This window comes from Elephas maximus, chromosome 1 (assembly GCF_024166365.1).
Source record: "Elephas maximus indicus isolate mEleMax1 chromosome 1, mEleMax1 primary haplotype, whole genome shotgun sequence".
NCBI classification, from domain to species: domain Eukaryota; kingdom Metazoa; phylum Chordata; class Mammalia; order Proboscidea; family Elephantidae; genus Elephas; species Elephas maximus.
The window spans coordinates 198,547,563-198,558,618 of record NC_064819.1 but is presented as its reverse complement, the minus strand read 5'-3'; positions in this window follow the sequence as shown (position 1 = coordinate 198,558,618).

The following is an 11,056-nucleotide window of genomic DNA, read 5'->3' as shown; positions in this document are numbered from 1 at the left end:
CAAAGGTAAAGAAAATAAAAAATATGGCACTGAGGGAGCCAGCCTGTGGGGGTGAAGGTAGACCAAGGGAGGCCTTGTGCCAGTGGCTCTCTAGCGAAGCAGCATGGCATGACCCATCAAGTAGGGACAAGTACAGCACACGGAGCTAGGATGGTGGGAGAAAGGAAAGGGAAAAAGGGAGAGAGAAAGAAGATATAAAAAACCCCAAAATGGTGCTGAGGGAGCTAGCTGGTGGAGGCGGCGCAGACAATGGGAGGCCGTGTGCCAGTGGCTCTCTAACTGAATGGTGTGGTACAGCATGTCGTGAAGGGGTGGGGGCTTTGCGTGGCACTAGGTAGGGGGGAGAAAGGAAAGAAGGAAGTGGGAGAGAGGAGACCAAAAAAGAAAAAAATATGGTGCTGAAGGAGCCAGCTGGTGATGGTGGTGCAGGCCCAGGAAGGCCCTGTGCTGGTGGCTTTTTAGCCAAGTGGTGTGACATGGCATGCCGCAAGGGATGGGAGTGGTGCATAACGTTAGGTGGATGGAAGAAGGAAAGTAAGGAAAAGAGTTTGAGAAGAAACAAAAAGAAAAACAAAAAACATGGTGCTGAGAAAGCCAGCCTATGGGGTGGCTCAGACCGGGGAGACTTTGTGCCGGTGGCTGTCTAGCCGAGTGGTGTGGCACTCCACTTTGAGGGACAACACATGGGCGTTGGTGGCCAGGAGAAAGGAAAGGAAGGAAGGGGGAGAGAGAGAGAAGAAACAAACAAAACAACCAAAATTATGGCAGTGGGGGAGACTTGGAGCTGTGGAAGCTGTGTGCTGGTGGGTCTCTATCTGTGTGGTGTGGAAAAGCCCATCAAGAAGTGGCAGGGATGGCACACAGGGCTAGGAGGGTGGGAGAAAGGAAAGGAAGCAAGAGAAAGAAACAAAAAAATAACAAAGAAAATATGGTGCTGGGGGAACCAGCCATTGGGGGTGAGGCGGACCTGGGTCAGCAGTCAGCCAGAGCCAAGCAACTGTGGCCAGTTAGAAAGCCGTGGAGGCAGCGTACAGGGCAGAAGGTGGGGGATGGGAAAGTGTGTATCCCTGTTACCAGGTGCTTTGTCTCTTGTTGGGAGCTTCATGAAGTTGCCTTCCCGTACTCACTGTCCGGAGTCCTTGGTGGCTGTGGTCCAAAATGGCAAATCAGTACCACGTTAGATGGTAGGTGACCTCCACTCTGTAGCTCTCCTCGTTCTCTGTTCTCTGTCAGTTTCTTCTTCCATTCAGTACTTGATAGAGTTCTTTATGTCTTCATTTCATGCTTAGGTTTCCAGGATTGACGTTTATATCTGCTTTGCTTAATTTTTCGGGTCTTTGCTGCAGTGGGATGGTATGGTACTATAGTGCCATGTTGGCTTCTAAAAATGTAGGTATATTCTTAATCAAAAGGCCAGCTACTCCATAATCAACAGATATTCTAAAAGTTAAAAATCTCAACTAATTAAAAGACTTAATGTGGTAAAAAAAAAACATTGCCATCGAGTCAATTCTGACTCATAGCAACCCTATAGGACAGAGTAGAATTGCCCCCTAGAGCTTCCGAGGAGTGGCTGGTGGATTCAAACCGCTGATCTTTTGGTTAACAGCCATAGCTCTTAACCACTGCACCACCAGAGCTCCCTTAATGTGGCACTCCTCTGGAAAAAAGGTTGTGGCTACTTTATATTTCCTAAATCCAGTATTTGACGGCTTGCAAATATGTTATTAGTATCCCTCTTAAATTGCTTTTTTCACATTTTCTAACTTATGATAAGCTCCATCTGCCCCTCCTCTAGGGACCTTTATGCATTTTTAACATGTCATCACGTGAAACTGCTTGTTGATATATGCAAAAGCAGAATTTTCATATTCCAGCTTACTTCAGATAAAACAGTAAACTGTTAATAGCTAAAATAAAGACAAAACATCTTCCATATGTTCTTGTTACTTGCCGTCAAGTCAGTTCTGACTTGTGTGCAGAGTAGAACTGCTTTGTAGAGTTTTCAAGTCTGTGACCTTTTGGAAGCAGATCGCCAGGCCTGTCTTCCAAGGTGCTTCTAGGTGGGTTTAAACCACCAAACTTTGGCTAGTAGTTGAGCGCTTAACTGTTTGTACCACCCAGTTTTATTTATTTATTTATATATATATATGTCATATATTTCATAGGTATAGATATATATTTTTTTACACTAACCTTATCGATGATATATATATGATTGAAAAGATTAGTGTAAATAGAAATACAATTTAATTTTCTATTTTTTTTTTAATGTTGTAGACATTTTTAGCTGTTGGATCTCTTATATGACTGTTTTTAAACCAGTGGCCTATATGACTATTTTTGTGTATTCCACCAGGAGATAAAATTTTGTGAGCAAATCACAACATGTACATCAGAAGCTTTTTATTATATGTTCATACTTTTAGATGAGTCAAAGAAATTTAGTCATGGATCTACAAATGTTTTCATGGAATTATAAAATCATACAGAATATTGACCTAAAAGGGAGTGGAGATATAATATTCAACATTTTCCTGATAACAGTAGGAAAAGAAAATCAAATATTCTCTCTCTTTCTTTAGAGTAAAATTTCTTAGAAGAATTCCTTGTTCCTCAGACCCTCACTGAGCTAGAAACCTGGAGGGCTCATCTTGTTCAGGCATACTCAGCCAGATCTAAATCTTAGCAGTAGAAATATTTCACCTTAAACAGACACAATCATAACCCATACACAAAAGAGGAAAATTGAAAGCACCTATAATAATAAGTACTAATAATAGTTTTGTTTTCTTTGGTCAGCTTTTGGACATATATGTATATGCAATCTGTTTCCTAGTCTGGGGATAAATACAGGATCACTTCAACAGTATATCTTCTGTTTTGCTGTTTGGTGAAAATGCTAGACCTCAGCTCCCTGGAAAACCTTGCCCCACTCGCAAGGTGTTTCAGTGGTTCCACAGGGCATCATACAAGTGCCTGGCACCAGCCAAGACAGCCTTCATGTGACAGGCCCCAGTGCTATTTCTTTTCTTTCTTTTTTTTTTAATTGTAACTTTAGATGAAGGTTTACAGAACAAACTAGCTTCTCATTAAACAGTTAGTACACATACTGTGTTGTGACACTGGTTGCCAACCCCACTATATGTCAACACTCTCCCCTACTCAACCTTGGGTTCCCTATTGCCAGCTTTCGTCTCCCCTGCTGCCTTCTTGTCCTTGCCCTTGGGCTGGTATGTACATTTAGTCTTGTTTTGTTTTATTGCTCTGTCTCATCTTTCCCTGAAGGGTGAACCTCATGAGTGACTTCATTATTGAGTGAAAAGAGTGTCCAAGGGCCGTACTTTCAGGGTTTCTGCAGTTTCTGTCAGACCAGTAAGTCTGGTCTTTTTTTTTTCTTTTTTTGGTGAGTTAGAATTCTGTTCTTCATTTTTCTCCAGCTCTGTCTAGGACCCTCTATTGTGATCCCTGTCAGAGCAGCTGGTGGTGGTACCTGGGCACCATTTAATTGTGCTGGACTCAGTCTGGTGGAGGCTGTAGTACTTGTGGTCCATTAATCATTTGGACTAATCTTTCCCTTGGAGCTTTGGTTTTCTTCATTCTCCCTTTCTCCAGACAGGGTGAGACCAGTGGAGTATCTTAGATCACCACTCTCAAGCTTTTCAGACCCCAGATGCTACTCACCATAGTGGAATATAGATTTTCTTATATAAATTATGTTATGCCAATTAAGCTAGATATTCCTCGAGACCGTGGTTTCCACAGCCCTCGGCCAAGTAATCCGGTCCATCAGGGACTTTGGATATGCCCATGGAGCTTCCATGACCTTACCTTGGACAAGTGGTGTAGGCTTCCCCAGCATTTGCCTTACCCTTCACCAAAGTTACCACTTATCTGTTGTCTATTCAGTGTTTTTCACTTCCACTCCTCCCCCTCCTTGTAACCATCAAAGATTGTTTCTTTTTGTGTATCTATCATTTCATGAGTTTTTATAGTAGTGGTCTCATACAATATTTGCCCTTTTGTGATTGACTTATTTCACTCAGCATGATACCCTCCGGATTCATCCATGTTGTGAGATGCTTTTCAGATTCATCATTGTTCTTTATCGTTGTGTAGTATTCTATTGTGTATGTACCATTTTTTTTTTTTTTACCATAGTTTGTTTATCTGTTTATCTATTGATGGGCACCTAAGTTGTTTCCATCTTTTTGCTATTGTGAACAGTGCTGCAGTGAAGATGGGTGTACATGTGTCTGTTTGGGTGTAATGGCTCTTATATCTCTAGGATATGTTCCTAGGAGTGGGATTGCTGGATCGTATGGTATTTCTATTTTTGGTTTTTTAAGAAAGTGCCGTATCGTTTTCCAAAATGGTTGTACCATTTTGCATTCCCACCAGCAGTGCATAAAAGTTCCAATCTCCCCACAGGCTCTCCAACATTTGTTTTTTTTTTCTCTTTTTTTGATTCGTGACAGTAATGTCGGGGTGAGATGGTATCTCACTGTGATTTTGAATTGCATTTCTGTAATGGCTGGTGATCGTGAACATTTCCTCATGTGCCTGTAAACTGCTTGAATGTCTTCTTTGGTGAAATGTCTGTTTATATCTTTTGCTCATTTTTTAACTGAATCATTTGTATTTTTGCTGTAGAGGTATTGGATTTCCCTGCAGATTTTAGAGATTAGGCCTTTGTTAGATTTATCATAGCCAATTTTTTTCCCCCAGACTGTAGGTTCTCTTTTTACTCTGGCAAAGTCTTTTGATGAGAATAAGTGTTTAATTTTTAGAAGATCTCAGTTTCCTAGCTTATCTTCTGGAGTTTGTATATTGTTAGTTATGGTTTTTATCCTGTTAATGCTGTGTATTAGGGCCTCTAGCATGGATCCTCTTTTTTTTTTTCTCTCTATGATCGTCGTAGTTTTGGGTTTTATATTTAGGTCTTCAATACATTTTGAATTAGTTTGTGTGTATGGTGTGAGGTATGGGTCCTATTTCATTTTTTTGCAGATGGACATGCAGTTTTGCAAGCACCATTTGTTAAAAAGACTGTCTTTTCCCCCATTTGATGGGCGTTGGGCCCTTGTTGAAGATCAGGTGACAGTAGGTGGATGGATTTACATCTGGATTCTCAATCGGTTCCACTGGTCAATGTGTCTTTTATTGTACCAGTACCAGGCTGTTTTGACTACTGTACTTGTATAGTAGGTTCTGAGGTCAGGCAGTGCTAGTCCTCCTACTTTGTTTATTCTCCTTCTACAATAGCGCTTTACTTATCCGAGGCCTCATCCCTTTCCATATAAAGTTAATGATTAGTTTTTGGTATTTGGGTTGGGATTGCATTGTATTTGTAGATTGCTTTGGGTAAAATTGACCTTTTCACAATGTGGAGTCTACCTGTCCATGAGCTTGGTATGTTTTTCCATTTATGTAGATCTCTTTTGGTTTTTTGCAGTAGTGTTTTGTAGTTTTCTTTGTATAGGTCTTTTACATCCCTGGTTAGATTGTTCCTGAGCATTTTATTTTTTTTTTTAGGGGCTATACCCAGTGCTATTTCTGCCATGCCTCACTGCTTTTTTCTCTCGAGGACTGCTCTGATACACTACAGCCCGAGCTGAGCATGGGCCAACAGGACAGCAGCAAGGAAAGCCTCCCTTCACATTTTGTGTTATGTTCTGTTGTGGGCAAACTACAACAATGCTGCTTGTGCTCCAGTGTCTTGCAGGGCTTTGGGTTAGACAGCTATTCCCACCTTTGCGTGTATCCTCTCACTTCCTAACCCCAGCTCTGAGTCCACAGAGCCTGAGCCAGGATAGATGACAGATACCCCTGGACTCATAATTACTGCAGCTTCCCACCCTAAGGCTTTGTCTTGTAGTTAAATATGTTTTCTGCAACAACTTTTTCCATTAGAATGAATTATTTTCTAGAAAGTTCCTTTATTCTCCAGTTCAAACAGAAAGCCCAGGAGACCACCCACTAGTTCCTCAGACCTGCCCAGAATTGTTTACATCTCAGAAGGTGGCACACAGGCTCAAACTGAGACAGGCCTCCCACCACACTCAAACTCAGATTCTGTTTGTTGTTTCATAAAAGTGAAATCATGCTGTATGTACAATTTTTATCTTTTTTTAAAATTTAATACTACGTCATACATATTTTCCATGTTATTAACCAGTCTTTAAAAACATGATTTTTCGTTTCTGCATAGGATTCTATTTTATGAACATGCCATCATATATTTAATTGGATTCCTGTTGTTAGACATACAATTTTCCAATTTTCCTGTAAAGCATAATTGCAATAAGTATCCTTTTATAAAAATCTTTGTTTCTCTCTGAGTATTTCCAGAGAACGAATACCTAGGAGTCGAATTACTTTGTCTTGATTTGTACAAGTTGCCTTCCAGAAAGTTTGAAATAATCTTTGTTTCCAGAAGTATGTTAAGAGTGTCTGATTCACTATTCCTTAGCCAAAGCTGATTATTATAATGTTTTACCCTTTTCCAATTTGCTATGAGAAAAATATGGTATCTCATCTAAATTTGTATTTCTTTTAGTAAAAATGAGGTTGGATATTTTTTCCTGATAGCTACTGGTCAGCTTTATTTTTTCTTTCATTAAATAGTATGCTTTTGCCCTTTAAAAAAAAAAAAAACAAGGATAGTTTTTTTCTAATTTAAAAATATATGGGAATAACAAAGATACATAAAATGAAATAAAGGAAAACATAACAATCACCGTTTTATGCTCTACCCAGTTTAAGAAATAAATATTATCAGTAGAATTGGTGTCCCTATGAACCTCTTCCAAGTCTTTTTTCTCTTCACTTTCCCACCAGAGGTAAGCTTTACACATACATACGCGCACACACACACACATATACACAATGTATACTTTTATATATCCATGGAAACATTATTTTAAATTTTATTTTTATTTTCATGAATAGTGTTATATTTTCTATATTCTTCTTGTTATGGAAATTTTCAAACATTACAAAAAAATTGACAGAATAAAGAGTCCATCATGGGTCTTTAACAATTATGATACTCATGGCCAACCTTGCTTCAGTTATACTCCCAGTCTACTAACCCAACCTCTATATTATTTTAAAGCCAACCCTAGACATTATGCCATTTCATCTGTGTTTCAAATGTGTCTCTAAAAAAGAGTGGGTTCTGACTGTAGCAACCCTGTAGGACAGGTTAGAACTGCCCCTAGGCTGTAATCTTTACAGGAGCTGGTCACTAGGTTTTTTTCTCCCTTTGAACCCCTGGATAGGTTCGAACCACCAACCTTTTGGTTAGTAGCTGCTCCATTAACCATTGCACCATAAACCCACAATACTATCATCATACCTGAAAAAATTAACAATAATTCTTTTAATCAGCAAATATCAAGTATTCAAGTTTCAAATTGTCTTAAAAGTTTTTTTTTAGCTTGTTTATTTGAATTAAGATCCAAATAATATCTACACATTGTGATTAGTTTCATATCCTTTTATTCCTTTTTGTGTTGGTGCTTTCATCCTTTGTATTGATTCTTAAGAGTTGTTTATGTAGTGTACATATTTGCCTGTCACACTATTAAAAATGCTATTTTTTTCCCTGTTGTGTTGTTTGCTTTCATATTTTCTTAAGTTTTTTGATTTGTGCATGTTGCTTTTAAAATGATTCTCCCATTTTGATGTCTTTCTTGGGAAGGCCTTTCTCACCCCAAAATCAGATACTTATCTATGCTGATACTTTGATGGGTTAGTTTTTATATTTAACTCTTCATATATCTAGAACTTATAATTGTATATGTTATGAATTAGTGTTCCAATAGAATTGTTTCCAAAATAGCTTCTTTCTAGGGAGACCCTCAATTTTTAGAAGAGGAAATGAAATTTCAAAAAGGTTAATTTTTACCCATGTTTACACAATTGAATCAAGACTAGAATTTAGGACTCCCACTTCTTAGGCCCAGTCCGTTTCTCTTACCTCCTCTCTCAATCTCCCTCTCTCTTCAAACCATAAGGAAATGGTTAAGGATCTAGATGTCCTAAAGAATTTCCCAGCTACAGTGATCTCAAAAACCATTTATTTAAAGTTATCTTCATATACTCCAGCCAGAGAGAAAAGATTATTTTCCAGAATAAGCATACAGTTGTTATCTAGGAAACTGAAAGACTGTTGCTGTGTTCTGTATCAGTGTTCATAACAGAGCAAAATATAAAACACGGAACCCTTTTCTCATTAACCGTGTTCTGGTCTTCACTAAAACAGAACAAATGTTTCTCAAAAACTTGGTTAATAATAATTAACCCTAATAAAGTGCTTACAGTGTGCCAGGTACTTTTCTGAAGTTAGAATTCCTGGTTGGAGTAAATGGTTAATGCTAGGCTGCTAACCGAAATGTTGGCAGCTGGAATCTACCCAGTGGCTCCTAGGAACAAAGGCCTGGCCATTTACTTCTGAAAAGTCATCCACTGAAAACCCTGTGGTGCACAGTTCTACTCTGTTGCACAGGGGATCGTCGTGAGTTGGAATCTACTGAACAACTGGTTTTGTCTTGGTATTCTGAGGGTTTCACATGCAATAATTCACCAAAGCCTCTCAGCAACTCTGTGATGTAGGTTCTTTTTTTTTTTTTTCAATTTCAGTTCACAGGTGAGGAAACTGAGGGATAGAAAGAGAATACATAGCTTACTCAAAGTTTATGAACAGATTGTAAGCAGTGGAGTTGCGATTTGAATACTGGCAGCCTAGTTTTAGAGTCTCTCTAACCTGTTTTCTTACAGTAATTGCAATGTGTGGCCTGAGGCAGAGGTCAACAGTGCTAATGTGGTGGAAACAGGTTTTGGAGCAATCTTGAGCTCTTCATGCCTGGTGGATATATTTAGTGGTACCAGGCCAGGGGGCCATATTCTGATTTTAAACAACTCTGCATGTCTTCCATCTGCCTAACCAGCTAAACATGCATGATTCTCTCTTAGATTAAAAAAAAACAGATAAATTCAGGGACACAATATGATAACCTCTATTGAAAGCAGATATCTAAAGAAAACAACCAGAATATAGAATCATCAGCTATAAAAGTACGTAAACAATGAGAACCAGTATAAGTGCAAGAGCAAGAGAGAGAGAGCTAGTGACATATGAAACTGACAGTTTTATTATGACCCTAAGGGACGAGGCTTATTATGGGCAATGAACTATATTGGTTTACAGTTTGAATTTTATTTTGATCGAAAGCAGATATTTTCTCAAGCAGTCCCCAGCCACAACCTTCTTGGCTGAAAGACTGAATGGCTGGCTACTCATGTACCGTTGAATGTCTGAGTGTGTTTAGAAAACTTAACACAACAGGAAAAAAGCCACAAGTCAGCTTTTTGTTTGTTTTTTGCCCCTGTATCAGCAGAAGAAATAAGCTTATATAATGAGCCCATGAGATCAATAGGAAGAGCCCAAGTTATGCTGCAGCCTGAAGTCCCACTTTCCGTTGCCACTGAATTGCTAAACTCAAAAGTAAATTAGAGGGAGAAAGCAGTTATACTTTGTAGAACTTTCTAACCACTGATGCAGGTAGTACCCACTGCATTCCAACCTCGGACTGCATTCCACATTTCAGAAGGGACCCTCTTCCCTCCAAAGCCTGTGGCTGAATTATCTGGAGGAAGCTGTGGCTGCCAATAGTGACAGAGACTGTGATCCATTTAAGCATCAAATTCCAACCTGCCATTTCATATTGAAGTAGCAGAGCAGTTTCAACACTGGGGCCTCCGTGAATTTGGGCACAAATACATAGCAGCTTTTTTTTTTTTTTAGCTAGATGTAAGGTGAAGGGGATGGGTGGGGAGTGACATGGCATCAGATAGCATCTTATTTTTATAAGAATTTCTAGGAACCTTGAGGAAGCTACTTAACTCTCTGGATCTTGTTTCCTTATGTGCAAGGCAGGATAGTTTAATGAGACATGAATTCATGTCTGTTTTCACAGATGTAGGATAATCAAAGGAACAAAAGGTTAATTTCCTAGAACTCAATCCCAAGCTTTTGTACACTGGGTTTGTTGCCCAAGGAGAAATTAAATAGCTTTTCTTTGTTTTAGAAGCCTTCTTAGATATATCCCTGCTGTATCTTTGGTGGGAGATCATCGGTTTTGCCCAAGGTATTGGAGCTGAGGAAGGTGGAAAAGGATAGATTTTAACGTTTGGACATGAAGGTGGTAGTTGGGGGGGATGATGCATCCCTTCACAGAGCTGGGTTCCTAGAGGCTGAGAAAGCAGAGGAGTAGTGAGTAGGACCGTAAATGGGCATAGAGCAATACTCTGCCCTGACAAGACCCGAGGAGGTGGCAGGACTTTTGACTTCTCTGCATCTGGAGTTCTGGAACTAAACACTAAGGACCACTGTCTTGAGGATGGAAGCAAGCATCACAGTGGCTAAGGGTTGCGTAAAGGAAGAACATGTCAAGGACAACAGAGTGATCCAACCTTGAATGAAACGCATGGACAGTAACCATCTTAAGGGGCATCTTGATGATCTGAAGGCTAGAAAATCTCCCCCAAAGTTTCCTGGATTGTGAACAACTCTGAATTCTTGTGTGGCTCAAGAAAAGGGCTACCACTCCAATGATAAAGAATGAACCTTGACCAATTCTAACAGGTAGGGGCCTAGCAAGATATTATTTGAGTTAAAAAAAAATTTTTTTTTATTATTATTTTTTAAATAATTAATGGTCATGGAGCAAATTCACAGCAGTTATACATACAGAAGTCCCTCGGTTGTGCAAACAGTTAATACACTTAGCTGTCAATTGAAAGGTTGAAGGTGGGAGTCAGTCCAGAGGTACCTCGGAAAAAAGGCCTGGTGATCTACTTCTGAAAAATCAGCCACTGAAAACCCTACGGAGCAAAATTCTACTCTGATACACACGAGGTTGGTATGAGTCAGAATCTATTGGACAGCAACTGCTACGGTATGGTGTACATATAAAATGAGGACTAAAAGATCTCCAGGATAATTTTAGTCTGTAAACATTGCCTGATATTTACATCCTGTGATGTTATG